Genomic DNA, 13650 nt, shown 5'->3' with positions numbered 1-13650 from the left:
TTTATCATTATCTTGCAGAAACTCTGCAGAAAAAGATGCCTCAATCTTGTTCGTGAATTGAAATCGGAAAGACGTAAAGATAAATAAAATATTTTGGTTGCGTTCTCACGGGAATGGGCGATGGAGGGGCCCATTCCATATTTTTAATATTCAAAACATATCACATTTTTGATGATTTATCGTTTTTTATACGTTTATTTAAATATATTTAAACGTATACATAACAGTAAAATAGATGTATCTGCTTTATCCGCTTTTATATATTTGAACACAATATTTCTTATATTAATTATTTGCTTTAAAAGAATGAAGTGTGACTATATGCCTAGTAAACACAAAACAACAGTAATATTACATTGTTATATTTTTTCACGCAACAATATAAATGTTATATACAAAGCATGTTATATTGCAATTACATTGTTGAGTGGAAAATTATAACATTGATGTTACATTACTATTGCTTTGTGTTTACTGGGTGTATATGTGTGTGTGTATATGTATATATATATATATATATATATATATATATATACACATATACACATATAGTTAAACTTCATTTTTCTTAGAAAAGCATATAACTAATATAAGTAATATTGCGAAATTGTGTTGAAATATATAAAGATAGAAAAATGCTATAAAGGCAGATACACATCTATTTTTCTATTATCTATTCGCTGAGATATGTTTAAATAAACATGTACAAGACGAGTAAAAATGTTAAATGTTATCTGATTATTGAAAACAATAGCAGAAATCGCTATTATATGTATAAAGATTTAGTCGATAACGATGGAATTGAAATTATCGGTATTATCGATTCAGTCGGTATTACCGATAATTTTAGTTCCGCTTAAATGAGGACGCTATCCCGTCGAAATTCGACATTCACTGTTGGATCCCCTTAATTGGTTTGGTCACCGTAACAATCGAAGAATCGTCAGAGTTTGGCTCAAGCGTATCAACAGTATCGGCAATTAAAGTACTATCTGATAAAGTTTCGTCTAAATCAAAATCGATTTGTCTAGGTGTTGTTTTTGAATATGTAATTGGTGTAGGTGTATAAGGTTCGGTTAAAGGTAACGTAGCTTTAGATTTAGGTTTATTCTGTTTTTCTATAACAGACTTATACAGAGTATCTATTTTATCTTTATCAGTTTTACTTCTAATATCTTAACTCATTCCTGTTCTAATAGATCGCACAAATCATCCCGGACGAGCCCCCAAAATTTATGGATATGTTATGTCCAGACTCGGAAAAAGGAATGAGATAACGGAAGGACGGAACTTACCCTTGTCGAAACGTTAAATCTTAACGCTTGCGACTCGAAGGAACCGTGCAAGGCCGGACCTGGTCAAAAACCTCGAGGGTCTCTTTTACTAGGTCAGTAGGCCGTTCGTTCGGTGATCCCTTTTCGGTAAGGGAATTTAATCCCTGTTACGCGGGACGGGACCTTGTGCGATCTGGGAGTCAGGGAATGTATTTTTGAAAGGGTTAATAAATTATAATAATCGATTAAGATTTTAATTTTATGCATTTATTAAAATAAATTGAAAATATATATATGAGATTTATAAATTTGTTAACATTATAATTGGATTAATTTAACTTATTAATGAGTTGAGTGTGTGAGTGTGTGTGTGTGGGAATTCGCAGGTGTTACATTAATTCGGAGGGACGTCAGTCAGATAAATTGGAAGTGGAGATTAAAAAAAAGGACTTATTACCTGACTGGTATTTATACAATAATACTTAAAATTTTAAAGGAATGGGCAGAAAAGGAATTATAATTCCTCAAAAGTAATCATGGAAGGGGGAAATTTCTTCCAGAGAGCATCTATTGCAACGGCGAGGGGATATCTATGACCACCAGGGATAACGGATCCCGCAGGATTGTATGTAAGGACGGAGTACAATGTTTCTAATCAACAGCCGTCTGGGAGGGGATGTCGGGATCCTTGGGAGGTTATTGATTAAATATTGGAGAGGATCCAGAGGCGGGAGACGAGGAGGTTCTTGGTATTTGGGGAATTATTGGGTTGTTCCCTTTTGGAACTTGCGTTTTCTTTCTCGAGGTTGACGACGACCTCGAAGGGTCTCCCAAATTTCATCCGATTCTTCTTGAGAATTAGGTAAATTGTGGAAGGAAGATGGGGGTGAATCACCCAAGACGATGGTAAAAGCTGCTGAGGGTGGACGTGGAGGGGGTTCAAAGGTAGAGGGAGTTTCGTTGGAAGGGTCCGGTAAATCGAGAGGAGGTGGGGAGGGGTATACGTGAGAGGATGATACTACGGGATGTGAAGGGGGAGGGGAATCGACTGAGGTGCGAAGAAAAGGGGCAGGTGAGCGGGATGGTTCCGGGTCTCTTGAAGGGGGAGGAGGAGGAGGAGGAATGTCTATTAAAATAGGAGGTTTCAGTGCTATTTTGTGAGTTTGTTTGCTTAGCTATAAGTGAATTAAATAACTCTACATTTACTTTTGAAAAATCTACTACAAAATTTTTATCTACTAAAGCCCTAGCCGCGACTCTGACTGTTCGATGGTTACGACGCCGTTTCTTTACTCTGGCGCTCGACTTAATTTTCTTGAGAGTGGCAGGATCCACTAAGAAACCCCCACGAGGAAACGTTAATACTTTATTTTTATTTGGGGAAACGGTTCTTGGTTAATTTATATGTTAAATTACAAAACTAATAAGAATGAGAAAAACGAGAATAAAATGATATGGAATGTTATCGATAATAAATGCAATAGTATTAAAGTAATAGGTGTTCGATTGGTTGTAGTAACAGTACGACTGTAGAAATTAACAAGGGTTTATCGTAGGTATTAGGGGAAACGAGGAAGGGATAGAAGTTCCTTTAACTATTTTTAGTAACCTGAGCGATAACTTCGGTACACATAAATACAGTTATGAAGAGAAAAAGAAGAATTACTTTTAAATGAATTTAGTAACTTGGCGTGTGGATGCCGGTACACATAAAACCACGGATAAAGAGAGAAATAAGAGGTTACTTTTAATTGTACTCAGTAACCAGACGTGTGAATATCGATACACATAAATACAGTGATAAAGAGAGAAATAAAAAGTTTACCTTTAACTGTACTCAGTAACCGGATGTGCGAATATCGGTACACGAAAAAACAGTGGTAAAGAGAGAAATAAGAAATTTACCTTTAACTGTATTCAGTAACCGGACGTATGAATATCGGTACACGTAAATACAGTAGTAAAGAGAGAAATAAAAATGAGAGTAAAGCAGAGGCGAGGAAGAGGGGACATAGGTAAACAAAAATTAAAATATTAATACTTAAATTATTTACTGATAGACCAAGAACTGTTTCAATGATTTTAAGTCTGAGAGGGGTAGCAATCATATAAAATTATTTGTTAGAGGCTCACTACTTGTTGAGGGCGTTGGTCGGTTTTAAAAGCTGTTGAGGACCTCGGCAGCGGATTTAGCGGCGTCGGTCTGAATTTGGCAAGAACCCTGGTTAGCGGTCGAATCCTTCCTGTTGGATAGCACAACCACTTACAATGATTGACACTGGTTATCGTTTTGAACTTTTAATTTGCACGCAACCACTTCACAAAGAGTCTGGGTTTATTATGAGCCGAAACGCACATCGCGGATTCGAAAGTATTAATACTCGAAAGTGTTAACACCCGAAGGATTAAATACTGAGATGGAGTATCAATTCCGCATTTCGAAGCGAGGTCGAAGAAAATAGTTCGTACCGGACGAGATATAGAACAGTAGTCGTGATCGCGGCATATTTCTTCGCATTAAATACTAAAATTCGTACCTCCTCTCCATTGGACGAATTAGAATTTTAATTAACGCCCTCATATGCTTAGGGGGTGTTTCTTTCGACTTCGAGTCTCAGAAATTTCTTCTCTATTGGTTCAAGAGATTTTTTCGTTTAGCCAATGAGGAGTTTGGTACCGTCAGAGTCGCTTATCGCTATTTAAAAATTTATTATAAACAGCTGTCACTTTAGGTGGTCCGTCAGGCGAGCTCTCTTATCGAATACTTCTTAAGTTTTCGTCGCCGTTTCAAATTTATGATTGCAGTTCTAAACAACTGCTTCGAGTTACGGTGACTCTGTTTTATTTAAAATTCTTTTGGAGTTTAGAGAGCCGTTCAAGTGTTTATACTTTATTCAAGTTCTAAGACTTCTTTGGTTGTCTTATTTAGAGTTGGTCTCGCCTTACGGAGGTTTGTTAAAAATTTTATTATCCACGTAACGTAATATTCGTGGAGTGTGACTAAAGTGACTAAAGTGACAGCTCTCACGGTTTGATATTTCGCCGTTAAGTATTCTTAGAATCATTATCTCTAAATGTTTATGCATTCCTTTCGAAAAGAAAGAATCGTGAAGTCTATAGAACGTAACAGTCCTATAATATTATTTCCCTGAATTAACGAAACAATAGTTGCACAATTGGAAACAAAGAATTAAATATAAATATCAAAATACTCACTTTTGTGGAACATACAGACGAGACATAAAACGATGAATAGCTCTACTTTGTGGTGTCAATAAATCCTCATAGGACACATCATCTTTTCCTGAACTTGATAGTTCTTGCTGGTTTTTAAGTGCCATTATTTCTCGCCTTGAACGACCATACATATTTTGCAATGTTTCCCATCTGTGCTTCGCTTGTGGTCCTATAGAGAATGTAAAATAGAATATGACTACAAATGACAAATAATGTTGTACACATAATCTACACCAAAAAATTATAACTCACCACTTATTGGAGATTTCATGGCTTTTCCGATTAAAATCCATGCCATGTCTTTTTCTTGTGTATTGCGGTATTGCGGTAACCCGCTTTTCCTTTCATGTAAAGTTTAGGATTACCTTCTACAAGTGCAATCAAATCCAAGTCTTCTTGAATTTTATCTCGTACACTATATTCCAGCTCTGCTACTGGAATTTTGTCTAAGAAATTTTCATCTTCATCTTCAGGCATAAGCATATCTTCATTTTGCATATCGTATTCATCTAAATCGATTTTTTATAACTTCAAAGCCTTTCTATGAATATTGAAAGAACTGATTTTCGTTCTTGCTACTTCGTGTCACGCATGTATAAGGTATAGACAGAGAGATGCTTTCTGTATTTCTCTGTCTATCCTTATACATGAGCATTCTCTTATACACGACACTCCTTTTTCTGATTGGTTTTTCGCAATATCATGGTCACTAGATAGGAATTGAACCAACTCGAGCGACTGCGACTATTAGTATTCTACAACCAAAAATAATCTTTCAAGCGATAATTTATAACGATTGTACGATCATATTTAAGACTTTAAAACTCCATTGTAGAGGAGGCTTTAGTAAAGGCAATTTAGTTTTGGTTATTTCCTTTTTACTTAAATTGCTTGGATTATTCGAAGTTGTAATTGAGCCATTCCAATCATTGTTGCCTGAATAAAGCTTTTCGTAGAATTTAACGTCGCGTGATTTTATTATTGTCTTCGTTTCTGGTTTCCATAATCTGTATGCTTTGGCTTCATGAGTATCCAATTAAAACACATTCATCTCCCTTTTGGATGAATTTTCCGCGTTTAGGGCCTTTATTTAGTGCAATTACCTTGCTTCCAAAGATACGAAAGAAGCCCACGTATGGTTTGTCATCCTTCCATACCTCAAACGGTGTTTTATCATTTAAACATTTTGTGGGGCATCTATTCCTTATGAACGTCGCAGTGTTCACCGCCTCGGCCCACAGAGATTGTGGTAATCCGGATTGTAACATGCATCTCGCCATTTCGACTAACGTCCTATTTGCACGTTCCGCGACGCCATTCTGTTGTGGTGTATATTTAGGGTTGGGTAGCAACTAGTTAAATAGTTAAAAGTTAAGTTAAAAAGTTAAATAAAACAATAAATAATAAAGTCAGTGCTCTCTTAAATATAAATTATTAAATAAGTTAAAAACGGCAATAGAGAGCAAAAATTAAGTCGTGTTAAACGAGTTAGGTCTTAATTAAACATTCATATAGTAATTAAAACACAATAATAAGTTATATTATAGATAATATCAAAAATGATAATAATTATTACATATGTCGCATAATCTTCAATAATAAAATTACTATTAGCGGTGTTCTATATCGCATTATCATAACGCAAATCAATCCTCATATCAAAAATTACAAATGTTAAGAGAATCTTTATATCGCATTTACGTAACTCTACTCATACGAAGATATTAAACCGACAAATGTTAACAAGAATTTACAATTCAATAATATAATTATTTGGATGCGTACGTTTCGAGCTCAATCTTTGAGTCTTCATCAGTGCAAAAATTAAATCACAAATATAAAAATTTTTAAATTAAAACGAGAATATTTACTAATGTGTTATGAGTATAAATGTAAAACGCTATTGTCTTAGTTGTGTGAACCTACTCCGATAGATGTTTATTACAGACGAACATAGTCAACAATAAAAGAAACCACTGACCTGATAATATTGTGTGTGAATATCAATGTTCGTTGATATCTGTAAGAATGGGTGATGTTTTTAATATAATTAATTAAATTATGTATTGATGATCACTGTTCAAAAACTGTTATGAAGTTCACTCACTCTTTAACAATATTAGTGACGGTTGGTGACCAAATTGTTGACTCGTGTACTGTGGAGTTCGATCGTAAATGTCAAGGTATACTACAAATTATATGTTTATATGTAATGTTTTCCCATCACTAAATTTTAGGAAGAGCACCAACAATATCGTGATAGACAGCTGGTAAATTATCCGTATCAATTTGTAAATTTAGACCTTTCTTTTGTCTTTTGATAAATAGCATCTCAGAGATTAGCCTTTTAGTATAATATGGAATCTCATCAAGTATTTTGGCGTTATCCCAGTCAAAATCATGGTTAAGCTCCCTTCTATGATTAGTAATTATAGAATTTGTGTTAGTATTGTGGTGTATATGTCTTTTATGCTCTGTGATTCTAGTTTTTAACTTTCGGGATGTTTGACCAACATATGAGGCCTCACATTGGTTGCAATTAATTTTACGACGTATACGACGTTCGTTTTTAATTCAGATGGAATGGTGTCTTTGTGAGTTCTAATTATTTTATTTAATTTGTTTATGCTATAATATGCGAGTTTCACTCTCGAATTTTTAGTTATACCCCTGAATTTATCTGTTATTCCCTGTAAATATGGAATCGTGAAATAAACCGGTTTCACAGCATTTGGTGTGTCACTAATAAGAATCTTATTGTTAATAATAGAATTTAAACGTGACTGGATGACATTAAAATTAGTTTTAATGGATAATTGTTGTTTAACAGGATTCTGACGATTAAATCGAAATTTTTGCTGTTGTTACGTCCTGTCGGCTCCACGTTTTTCCTCCCACGATATGAACAATAATCGTCCGATCGGTCACAAAAAAAACGGGTCGCGCAATAGAAAAGAACCGTTATTATCAAATAATTTTTAGACCTACTAAAACGATATCTAAACAAATACCGGAAGGGATCAATAACGAAATCCTCTAAACAACGAAACAGACAAACACAGCTGCATAATCTTAAGAAAGAAACAAATAATGCCGCTACGCACTGTCGGCTCCACGTTTTTCCTCCCACGAAAATGAAGCAATAATCGCCCGACTAATCATAAAAGGGATCGCACGACGAAAAATATTTTTAAACATTGAAATCGATGTTCAAAGGAAACGACCGGAAAGGATCGATAGTGAGATCCTCTAAATGAATAAATCAACAAACACAGCTACATAATCCTAAGAAAGAAACAAATAATGCCGCTACGCACTGTCGGCTCCACGTCTTTACCTTCTATAAAGATAAAGCAATAATTGCCCGACCAGTCATAAGAGGGCTGCGGAATGAAAAATGTCTTAAACATTGAAATCGATGTTCAAAGAAATGACCGAAAAATACCGAAAGCAAGATCCCTTAAATAAATAATGGATAAAAACAGCCGCATAATCCCAGGAAATAACCAAATGAAGAATCTCCAAATTTCCTAAGAGGCCGTACAGAGCCTACCAATCAGCAACAATAAAAAATAAGGAGGAGAAGGATCTCACCGAACGACAGCTTTTACACATCAAAATCCCAAAAATACTCCCGCCCAAATTGTTAACACGCCCTCAAGATTTAATATAAAAAGGGAAGACTCGCGCATTACGATCATTCCAAAATTTAAAATCAGTTGACAGTACATCAGATTCATTTCGGTCGCTCGCTGACTCAAGCAATTCATCTACACTACGGGAGTTCCGTTTACGTCTCAAAAACTATTAGAGTCAGTGCTCAACAAGACGACCCGCCGAGTAAGACCACAACTACACCAGCAGCTAAAACGCAGCCAATCTGCCTAAGTAGTAAGTTTAATTTCTTTCTCTTTGTTTGTTTTCTTTTTTTCTCTCATCGTCTCCTTTCCCCTTTATTCAACCTTATTCTTTATTTAAAGTGCCTAAAATCGCGCCGACCCGCCGATTCTCGCGAGCAAATCGAGACAATAGATCGGACGACATAACCGAGAACGAAATCAACAGTTTAGATTCCCCCTTTTCTTCACCGCAGTATTCGCGCTGCTCCACCCCGTTAAAAACCCTTTTCCCATCTACTCATAGTTACCCTGAAGTAGATTTTCCTTCCCCATCGTATTCCCCCGTACCCCTTTCACCTTCAGTCATCGATATATCTGATGACTCACCGCCGTCGTCTCCTCTAACATTTTCCGATTCCTCGTCCGTAATCCTCTCGGATAATTCATCGAACCACACGATAGAATTACCCGACTCCTCTTTGGAATACTCTCCAGCAGACTCCGACACCTCTGCGCTCCCCTTTTTAGAATCAAAACTTGCATCCATATCCGATTCCGCTCTCCTCAGCATTTTAGATAGCGTCTTCGAAGACATCGACATCGCGCCGTAACACACATAACACCGTTCCCAAATTATTATTATTCTTTTGAACATGGGTGCTGATAGAGTAACTACATTTTATGAAAACTTGAATATGGAGTTAGTCTGAGCGCGCCGCGTAGCGGCAAGCAAAGGAACACGTATATAATATTATATCGCAATGCAAAAGGTTAAGCCAGAAACACGTAAATTCCGTAATCGTAATTTTAGCTGTAATCGTAAAAATCAACCAATAACGAGCGTCCATTGACGGCGACTCAACGGCGACGCCGCTAGGGCGCCATCAATGGACGCTCGTTATTGGTTGATTTTTACGATTATAGTTAAAATTACGGAATTTACATGTTTCTGGCTTTAGAGTCCCGCACAATTCAAAGTACATAATATCAATGTAACATAAACATAACAAATGTTATATAACAGTTATATAACATTTCCTTCCTTCTCATTAAACTTTTCATAATTTGTACGTTCTATTTCTTGATATGAAAACGATGTACATAATTTTTGTATACTTCTGAAGTATCTCGAATATACAATATTTAAAAATATTTTAATTAATGAGTGTTAGGAGAAAGGCCTAACAGCCATAGCAGGATGTTCGTGCAATGTAATTTTTAAACATTAATAAGAATTAATTGTCTTAAAGTACAATCTCATTTTGAAATATATTTGTACCAGAAAATTATTCGTAGATTGTTCTCACTTTGGAGAATCAGAATATTACAAATTAAATATGGAAATAGGAAGGAAATAAAGAAGGAAAAATAAGAAAATCTCGGCTTAGCCACTCGTCTCGATATATTTTTTTTATTTTTCCTTCTTTATCTCCTTCCTATTTCCTTATATTTAATTTGAATATTCTGATTCTCCAAAGTGAGAACAATGTACGTAAAATTTTCTGGTACAAATATATCTCAAAATGAAATTGTATTAAAAAAATTAATTCTTATTAATTCTTATTAATATTTAAAATTTACATTGCACGAACATCCTGCTATGACTTTTAGCCCTTTTTCCTAACATTCGTTATTTATTATAATACATAGAGCCTTTTATATTATTAATTAATTTATATTTTAATTGTTTATGTAAAAAAGAATCTAAAATGTGTTGCTTATTTATTGCAAAGTATTGCTAATGTATTGATAATTGTATTACTTGTGTTGCTCGTATTGTCTATTTTATTGCAACTTTTACCATACTGTAATAATATATATTTATAAAAAAATGTAGTGATTACTACAGTGATTAACTTTCTACATTGTTAGAATGTAATTTTATTTTTACACTTTAACAGTCTATTTAAATTATTATTTTACTATTATTTTTTAATCATTTTAAATCTTTTATATTATTGTAATTATTATTTTTTTTTAAAGAGAAACTTTCGAGTTTTTAAGAGAGCATTAAATCGCAGGGTAGAGAGAGAAATTGCGAAAAGGACAAAATTGGAAAGAATAGCGTCCGTTCTTTATAAACGATATGGTGAAAGTGAGAGCAATAACGAGAGTGAGAATGAGAGTGAAAATATTGTCAATCAATACTATATTATCAATGCTAATCATAATAAAAATAATGATGTTACCGGAGATAATAACATGAATGTTTTTAATTGTAACAGTGATGAAGATAATCATAATAAAAGTGATAATCTTGAAAATAATGAACTATCAAGACATGATGCTAGTAATAGTGAACTGAGTATCGAAAATTTCTCTGACAATGAGAATTCCAGCGTTCATGATACAGAGTCTACTCATACTTGCACTGAAAGTGGCGCAGAAGGAATAGGTGTTCAAGAATTGGTTTCAAGTGATGAGAACAGATATAGAAAAAGAGCAAATACATTGTCTACATATAAATGAGCTAGGCCAATGTGTTGCTATAAAAATAAAAGAATGGGCATGCGATGAAGGTATGTTATCAATGCGTAAATTGCAATCATTGAATTTAAATGATTATCTGGAGCGATTCAATAAAATTGATTGATATTAATATTGATGGTCTGCCTATATCCAAAAGTTCCTCGAGTAGATTTTGGCCCTGGGAAGATTTGTATGATCTAAAAATGAACCCTTTATTATCTTGATATTTAAAAGAAATAAAGATCCTAATATACAGGACTTTTTACATTCATTTATCAGAGAGATTGAATATTTACAAGAAAATGGATATATACGTAATGGCATTCGATATACATTTTCTATAAGGCATTATATTTTAGATGCCCCAGCTCGCGCAAAAATTAAATGCTGTAGAGATCACGCAGGATATTGCACATGTAAAAAATGTGAAATCATTGGCGAATATATTGATAATAGGATGACCTTTGTTGAGCTTAACGAGCCTTTGAAGACAGATGAATCATACAATAACCAAGAGCAACCACACCACCATACTGGTCACTCACCATTGAAAAAAATTGGAACTGGCCTAGTATCACAGTTTCGTCTTGATGGAATGCATTTGATTTTCCTAGGTGTTATGAAGAGATTACTTTTGACTTGGAAGATGTGCAATGGGCCGTGGAAATTGCATCGGAATATTATTGCAGCTATTTCTTCGGAATTAATATTATTGAAACCTTCATGTCTTCAAGATTTTAATAGACCTCCAAGATCTCTTGCAGAAATATCTTTTTATAAAGCTACAGAGTTCAGAAGATTCTTGTTGTATGATGGAATATTAGTACTAAGAGATTATTTGGATGAAAACATTTACAAGAATTTTTTTCTTTTACATTGTGGAATATATTATATCTTTATCTATAAGCAGCCCTGTTTTAGTAAAATCTCATTGCAAATATGCAGGTCAATTGTTAAGGACTTTCATTAAACATTCTGTTGCTATTTATGATGCAAGATTTATAGTTTATAATGTCCATTCTATGTGCCATTTAGAGGAAGAGTGTCAGCAATATGGCCATCTGGAAAACTTTAGCGCATTTATTTTTGAAAATAAATTGTAAGGTATAAAAAGATTATTCCATTCTGGTTATAAACCATTGCAGCAGGCTGCTTATCGTGACTTAGAAAAAGGACCACAAAATTCTTGAAAATGAAGAAAATCAAGTTTTTCTTTCTATGCAAAATGTGTTCCTCTTTTGCATACCATTCCTTTACTGAAGTAGTTCAAAAGATTTTAAAAAGATTATTTCTCTCATCATTGCAGCTGTATGTTATACTTTTAGGTTCGCTATTTTTATAATTATATACATTTTTATATGTTTGTTCTTTTACGGTATATGGCTTTATTTTAATGTATGTTTAACATTTTTTTCAGTTTGTTGTGTTCAAATTTTTAACTCATAAAGGCCGCGAGCTGACACAAGAAAATGATGAATTTTATGATGTTGGCCGTACGGAATGGATTACGGATATAGATGAAAATATGAAAGCAAAAATCAAATGGCCTCCTTGTAATGCAGGGAAATTTGTCCAAAAAGAATTACCTGCATCTTTAGATTGGATAGAAGAACGTATAATTATTAGAAAATTTTATGGTAAGTACAGAAAACACAAAAACTTTGCTTATGTGATTATTGCTTCTTTATAAAGGAATCATAGCATATTTATGTATTTTTTCTTAAATATTTATAATGTCTTATATTCTTTTTTATTCCGCTTTTCCATACATTGTATTTCTAATTTTATAGATACACGCATTAATGCCATAATTTCGTGTAAGGGAATCATAGATGATTCAAATTACGAAACAGACAAGGAATTTGGTAAGGGTATGAGAAAGAAAAAGAAAAATTATTTTCTTGATTCATCAGAATCAGAAAAGGAATCAGACAATAACAAATCTCCTGTAAAATCTAATACAATTGAAAAAAATAATAAAAAACAATTCAAAAAATATACTAATGTCTCAAAAAATACAAAAAAGATAGCGTCACCTCCTTCTATTTCTGCATCTTTTTGTAAAAGTACATGCATGTTATCACCAGAAAGGCAGTCAAAAACAAGACAGCACATAAAACAAGTTACCGTTAAATATTAAAATCTCAGAATCTTCAAAGCAAAGCCATACAGACACTATAAATATTCTCAGAAATATAAGGGAAAAGAATAAAGAGTCAGATAAGAGAACGCAATTATATGAAAGATTAAAAAAACATGGACATGAAAAATTACATAAACATGAAGGAAAAGCTGCTTTATCTTCTATGCAACTCTACAAGAACAAAATATATATGAGATACAAGAAGCAATTATACTATCTCCTTTAAAAGGAAAGGAAACTGCACAGAAGAATGGTACTGTAGATAAATTTATAATATCCAACTGTGTAAACAATTATCTGTTAATAAGAGTATTATTTCAGATAGAAGCTTACGTTCTCCGTTACAAATGCTTAGTCCAAATTGTTGTAACAATAGCAACAGACCTTATTGTCATTTATTTAAAACTCCAGAGAAGAATAATAATTCCTCCATTAAAAAGTTCAGGGAGCGAAAGTTATACCGCTTCACTTAAGTCCTAGTTTATTACAGCCAGTAACACGTAAAGGAAATGAAAGTAAGCAAAATGTTTAATATGGAAAAATATATATTACTAAAATAATTATTGGATATACAGGATGATTAAAAACAACCTGATGTCCTTAAAATAACATATTCTTGAGCAAATTCTAAGACGATTTTTCCTTATACAAAATTTTGTCCGAAGCTTAGTTTTTGAGATATAATTAA

At 33.6% G+C, this 13650-nt stretch overlaps 1 pseudogene; it reads left to right on the top strand.

Annotated features, from left to right (window-relative positions):
• The first annotated feature begins 9003 nt into the window (after nucleotides 1–9003).
• On the top strand, nucleotides 9004–12265 carry LOC140663638 (uncharacterized; annotated as a pseudogene).
• Nucleotides 12266–13650: the final 1385 nt, after the last annotated feature.

Source organism: Anoplolepis gracilipes, chromosome 3 (assembly GCF_047496725.1).
Source record: "Anoplolepis gracilipes chromosome 3, ASM4749672v1, whole genome shotgun sequence".
NCBI classification, from domain to species: Eukaryota; Metazoa; Arthropoda; class Insecta; order Hymenoptera; family Formicidae; genus Anoplolepis; species Anoplolepis gracilipes.
The sequence above is the reverse complement of the archived record's forward strand: the minus strand, read 5'-3'. Positions and strand labels throughout refer to the sequence as shown.